We start from the raw sequence: 6,879 nt of genomic DNA on the forward strand, positions 1-6,879 counted from the left end.
GAGTACAGTGATTGGGGGTAAGACATTCCAGGAAAACAATTAAAACCTTTTTTTTTTTTCCTTCGGTTGATTGCTTGTTTGATAAAATCAATAAAATACAACGACTCAAAATCTAGCGTTGGAAATGATGCTGGTGTGTACAGCAAAACGTGATCTATGATGCAAAAGAGAAACAATCTTAATGTCTTTTTTATGATTCTGTTATTTCAATCTATTTATGAACATTAAAGCATTCCTTTGCTGGATACTCTCCATATTCTAGGCCCTATAAATGAACACAGTACATGGTTGTAGCCTCCTTCCGAAACTGGATGTCATATATCATATTATTCCTTATGCCTGCTGTGCACATTTTAGAGGTAAATATGTGATAAATTTCATATACACGTAAAGACTTAGATATAGCTATTCATTGCATCAGTGTTTGCAAAAGTGGAAACTGGAAACAGACCAAATGTCCATCAATGGAAGAATGGGTAGGCAATTTACGGCCCTATTGGAAATTATGGAGTGGTTAAAATATTGAGCTAAGATTATATACATTATCATGGAAAACTCTTTAAGATACACTGTTAAGTTTTTTTTAATTTTTTTTTTTTTTTGAGAGAGAGAGTGGGAGATGGGCAGAGAGAGAGGGAGACACAGACAGAGCCTGAGGCGAGGCTCAAACCCACAAACCCTGAGATCATGACCTGAGCTGAAGTTGGACACTTAACCGAATGAGCCACTCAGGTGCCCCAAGATACACTGTTAAGTTTTGAAGAAAACACATTTCAAGACAATATATTTAGTAAGATGATGATTACAAACAAATTCAAACAAATCGAAACTATGTATCTTGGTATGTAAGGTAGGTCACTTTACTTTCCCCAACTCTTCCCTTCACCTCTGTAATAGAATTGTACATTAACATCCTTTTTTTTTTTTTTTACATTTATTTATTTTTCATAGACAGAGAGAGACAGAACACAAGTGGGGGAGGGTCAGAGAGAGAGGGAGACACAGAATCCGAAGCAGGCTCCAGGCTCTGAGCTGTCAGCACAGAGCCCAACGTGGGGCTCGAACTCACAAACTGGGAGATCATGACCTGAGCCAAAGTCAGACGCTTAACTGACTGAGCCACCCAGGTGCCCCAACATCCTTTTTTATATGAAATGCTGATATTGTCACATACTGAATTGCTATAGTTATTTGTGTTTGTATACCCCTGCCCATTGCCTTCCTGGCCATATGATGTGGCTTGGTTAACGGAATGCTAGAGGGCAGGATGTGAACAGAAGCTTTAAATGTACTTGTCTGGTTTTGCCTGTTCTCTTACATGCCTCCTATCTGCCATGAGAACCTGAACGTATCTATAGCCTGAACCAGAGTGGTGCTAGCTGCCCATAATCCCTTGGCCAATAAAAATAAATGTTCTAAACCACTGATTTTTGAGGTTGGTTGTTATGCCGCGTTATTGCAACAATAGCTGACTGACACAGTGTTTGTGTGAGTGCTTAGAAAAAATCAGGAAGAATAGCCACTAGACTATAATCTTTATCTCTAAGAATTAATATTGGATGTAAAGAGGGAATTACAATTATTATTTTATACTGTTGAATTTATTTTAATTTAATTTTTAAGTAGGTGATATAATTTTTGTTTCTCACATCAAAATCAAAATCAAATACGCTAAGAAGATCAGATCTCACTCTTTTCTCCATCCAATCCATTTCTGCAACCTATAGATAATACATTAGCATCTTATTAATCTTAATGACAATGAACAAAAAACAAATGTGTTCTTATTTTCCCCCTTTATTAACTATGTTTTGTTCTTGACATTGCTTTTTTCCCTTACATTTTTATATAATAGAGATCTTGTCATTTTGGTACATACATACTTTACCCCTTCTCTTTCCTTCTCCTTCTCCTCTTCCTCCTCCTCCTCCTTCTTTACAACTGAATAATGTTCCACACTATGGAATTAACTTAGTTTATTCAACTTGTCCAATATTTGCTAAGCTCTTGGATTATTTCTAGACCTTTTCTACTACAAACAGTGCTCACAATGGATAATCTTATACGTACCATTCTATGTGTAGAATCATCTGCAAACATAATTTTACCTTTTCCTTTCCAGCTTTTATGCACCAAATGTTTTATCCTATATAAATATGTAGCTGAATACATTTAATACAAGGTTAAATAGTTGTGTTAATAAAGGCCACCCTTTTCTTGTTCTTTCAATATTTGCTCATTAGAAAATCTGCTGGTGTTTGGTCTGGGATGATCTATAGTCATGTATTAGCTGGGATCTTTGCAATAAACAAAGGAAGATTGTTTCTCTACTCATAACATTTCTGACACCAAATGTATGGGGGTTTTCACTGTAAGCAATTCCCCAATTCTCTGCAGACACCAGCTGAGTGTCCTACAATTTCGTTCAATTCTGGCACTAACTACCTGGAGTTAAGGCGGACCCCTCAGGTTCAGGTCTCAGTCCCATAAGACTGCCTCTAACTGCAAGTAATGAGTTCCTAGGTTACCTACACTTCTGCCCAAATTGACTTCAAGTTAAGGGTTCCCATGATTTCCTCTTCAGTTTAATAATTTGCTATAACAGCTTACAGAACTCAGAGAAATACTTATTTTTACTGATTTATTATAAAGGTTATAAAGGACACAAATGAACAAATGGAGACGTACACAAGGTGAGCCCTGAAAAATTAAAATGTATGAGCTTTTGTCCCCGTGGAATTTGGGGTGGGTCACCTTCTTGGCATGTAGAAGTGTTCACCAACTTGGGACCTCTAGGAACGCTCTTATTCAGGATTTTTATGAAACCCTATTGGATTTCATAAAATGGATTGCTTGAATCCATTGGCCATTGGTGATTAATTCAATCCTCAGCACCCCCTCTCCTCCCTGGGTGTTGGGGAATGGGGCTGAAACTTTCGACCTTCTAATCCCATGATCGGTTCCTCTGGTAATCAGCCCCCGTCTTCGAAGCATCATCTCATTTGCTTTAATTGAAGTATGACTTTGAAAGGGGCTTATTCTTTCAGATAACAGAATAGCAAATACCAGAATAACAGAAGATGTTCCTTTAGCCCCTACCACTCAGGAAATCACAAGGGCTTTAGAAGCTCTTGTGCCAGGAACTGGGGATAAAGAATAAACAGATATGTCTTATTATATCTCAATCACAACAGTGCAAGAAAACTAAGTAATTAATGAGAGCTTAATGAAGAGAAAGCCTTTTATAAGATGGTGGGCCATATTAAGGATACCAAAAGGCGTTGGTGAAATTTATGGAACTAACAATAGGGAGACAGCATTTCTCTCCTTAGGGCTGAAAAAGACGTAGGAAATAGAGGTTCTGGGAACAGAGAGATTTGTAGGCAAGAGCCTCCTGATAAAAACTGCAGCCCTCAGGAAAAAATCACTTTAACCCTGCAGTCTTCTCGAATTGGCTTAACTCAAACAGAAACCACATTGTATGGTTACTGCAGACCACACAAGAGCCGGATGGAGAAGAGGCAAAGTGGATCTAGAGGGGCCAAGCAGGGATGACCCAGCATACATATTAAGGAAGTGTCTACTAACTCCTTTTTTACTGAATGCTTTCAAATGTAAGAATGGAGGGGCGCCTGGGTGGCGCAGTCGGTTAAGCGTCCGACTTCAGCCAGGTCACGATCTCGCGGTCCGGGAGTTCGAGCCCCGCGTCAGGCTCTGGGCTGATGGCTCAGAGCCTGGAGCCTGTTTCCGATTCTGTGTCTCCCTCTCTCTCTGCCCCTCCCCCGTTCATGCTCTGTCTCTCTCTGTCTTAAAAATAAATAAACGTTGGAAAAAAAAATTTAAAAAAACAAATGTAAGAATGGAATTGAATTTATTATTTTCACTATCCGTGGAGATGATCATAGGATTTCCTGTATAGATCATCAATGTTCTATTAAGATATATATATATATATATATATATATATATATATATATTACACTTCTTAATATTGAGCCATCCTTTCATACCTAAATTCAACTTTATGCCTAATATTTTATCTCTTTTTAAACTTCATAAACGTGGAATAATAAAATGTGTACACTAATGTGTCAGCTTCTCATTCTTAACATGTTGAGATTCATCCAGGGGTGCCTGGGTGGCTCAGTCAGTTGAACGTCTGACTTCATGGGTTCCAGTCCCGCGTCGGGCTCGGTGCTGACAGCTCAGAGCCTGGAGCCTGTTGCAGATTCTGTGTCTCCCTCTCTCTGTCCTTCCCCTGCTCGTACTCTGTCTCTCTCTCAAAATAAATAAACAGGGGCGCCTGGGTGGCGCCGTCGGTTAAGCGTCCGACTTCAGCCAGGTCACGATCTCGCGGTCCGTGAGTTCGAGCCCCGCGTCAGGCTCTGGGCTGATGGCTCAGAGCCTGGAGCCTGTTTCCGATTCTGTGTCTCCCTCTCTCTCTGCCCCTCCGCAGTTCATGCTCTGTCTCTCTCTGTCCCAAAAATAAATAAACGTTGAGAAAAAAAAAATTAAAAAAAAATAAATAAACATAAAAAATATGTTGAGATTCATCCTTTTGTGTATAGATATGTTTAGATACGTATTTCATTTTGTGAATATTCTATCCACTCTGCTGTTGAATATTTGGGTTAGTCTAGTTTGGGCTATTAAAAATACTGCTGCTGCACATGCTTATAAATGTACCTGTATAAACATTTCTATTTACCTAGGAATAAAATCGCTGGGTCGTTAGGAATGCTTATTTCGAGCTTTGCTAGATACTGCTAAGCAGTTTTCCAAAATAATTGTACCACCTTTACACTCCCATCGGTAATGTAGGAGATTCCCTGTTGCTCCCTATTCCTGCTAACTCCTTAAATTTGGCCACTCTAGTGCATGTCGAATGATATCTCGGTGTGGTTTTATTTTAATTTCCCTTCTGTCTAATGAGGACAGATATCTTCTCACATTTTTATTGGACATTTGGATATCCTCTTTTGTGAAGTGACTATTCAAGTTGTTCGCTAATTTTTCTATTGGATTTTTCTTCTAATTTATTTTGATAAGTTCTTTATATATTCTGGGTGTGAGTCCTTTGTCATGTTTTTTTGATTGTTCTCTTGTAACAGAGCTCGTCTCTTTGCATTATTAAGGATTTCTTTTGGCAAATAAGAAGTCTTAGTTTTTATGTGGGCTGGTTAGTCGGTGTTTTTCCACATGGCTACTGCCTTTTCTCCTATTTATAGGTTTTGCTCAACCAAAGTTGCTGAAGATAAGAAGTAATCCATGTTTTCTTTTGAAACTTCCCTGTCCAATACTACAGTGACTATATACATATAGCTATTTAAATTTAAACATAAGTTACTTAAAGTTAGATTACATTAAATCAAAAATTAGTCTCTCCACTGCTTTAATCACATTTCAAGCGCTCACATTTCAAGTGGCCACAGGTGGCCTGTTGGATACAGCAAATATAGAATATTTCCATTATCACAGGCATTTCTACTGGACTGTGCCATGTAGAAAAGTGGGAAGGTGAAGAATATAGCTGGGCCATGTTCCTAGAGGAACTAGAACTCCTTATTTGTGATTTTTTAACAATGAGAATTAATCATGACATTTTTATAATTAAAATAAGGAAAGGAGAAAAAAAAACTGCTTTATTTTACAAGCTTTGTTTTATTTATTTTTTTTCTTTTCTTTTTTTAAAAAAATTTTTTTAACGCTTATTTATTTTTGAGACAGAGAGAGACAGAGCATGAACAGGGGAGGGGCAGAGAGAGAGGGAGACACAGAATCTGAAACAGGCTCCAGGCTCTGAGCTGTCAGCACAGAGCCCAATGTGGGGCTCGAACTCACGGACTGTGCGATCATGACCTGAGCTGAAGTCGGCCGCTCAACCGACCAAGCCACCCAGGCGCCCCTACAAGCTCTGTTTTAAAAGAAGCAGGCATAGTTATAGGTATATCATGATCTGGCACCTAGCCAAATTTCTAAAAGAGTATCTGTACTGTAAACTGACTGGAACACAGGTTTCGTATTTGACTGACCATAGGACAGACTGTCCCCGAAACAGACTCCTTTTACATATAGAGGTGTTTAACAAACTTCCTCCAACCATTCCGATTAGTTCAGAGACCATTCTAAATTGTTCTACTTACTAAATCTCCTTAACTTAAAAAATGCTTTACTTCCCTCTTTAATCTATGGGTTTTTTTTTTTAAGCGTATTAGAGATTTTTGTTTGTGTGTTTTTCTAAAATGTAACTGATACTTTTTCTTTCCTAGTGAAGTTCATGGTTGTCTGAAGGATTATGGTATGGTTTGGAGGCAGACGTTTACAAATATTTCCCTTGGGTTCAATTTTAAATTGATACAATTTATAAGCTGGGTTTTAAGTAATTTAGGTGATTTTTTAGTGTGGAACCCAGATAGAAATCCAATGATTAATCACTGCCTCCTACTTGATGAACTCCTTCAGAGATCAAAGGATAACTTATTAGCCACTTAGAAAATACAACAGGTTGGTTAAAGCCCATGGAGTCCTGAACTGTTCTGATTTCCAAAGTTACCTGTCAGACTTTGAACTAGAGAAAAGTGACAAGTTGAAAGGACTAAACAAAAGTTACCTTCCTGAAGGGGCTGCTGACAATGATAAAACAGTCATTCACAGGTAGCCTGTGTGGGGGTGTTTTACCCCAAAGATAACCATGCAGCTTTCGTGATGGTGTTGAAGCGTATTTCTATTTTGGTACTTAATTTTTCTGAACACAAAGCAGTCTGCATGCTGTCAAATAAAAACACGAGTGTTGAAATCTGACAAGTTCTTTCTGGTACATACTTCCAGAGCATGTTGTATATTCTTCCAGCACTTTTCACAGTTTCAGTGATTTAATTA

The sequence above is a fragment of the Lynx canadensis genome, chromosome B1 (assembly GCF_007474595.2).
Source record: "Lynx canadensis isolate LIC74 chromosome B1, mLynCan4.pri.v2, whole genome shotgun sequence".
Taxonomy (NCBI): domain Eukaryota; kingdom Metazoa; phylum Chordata; class Mammalia; order Carnivora; family Felidae; genus Lynx; species Lynx canadensis.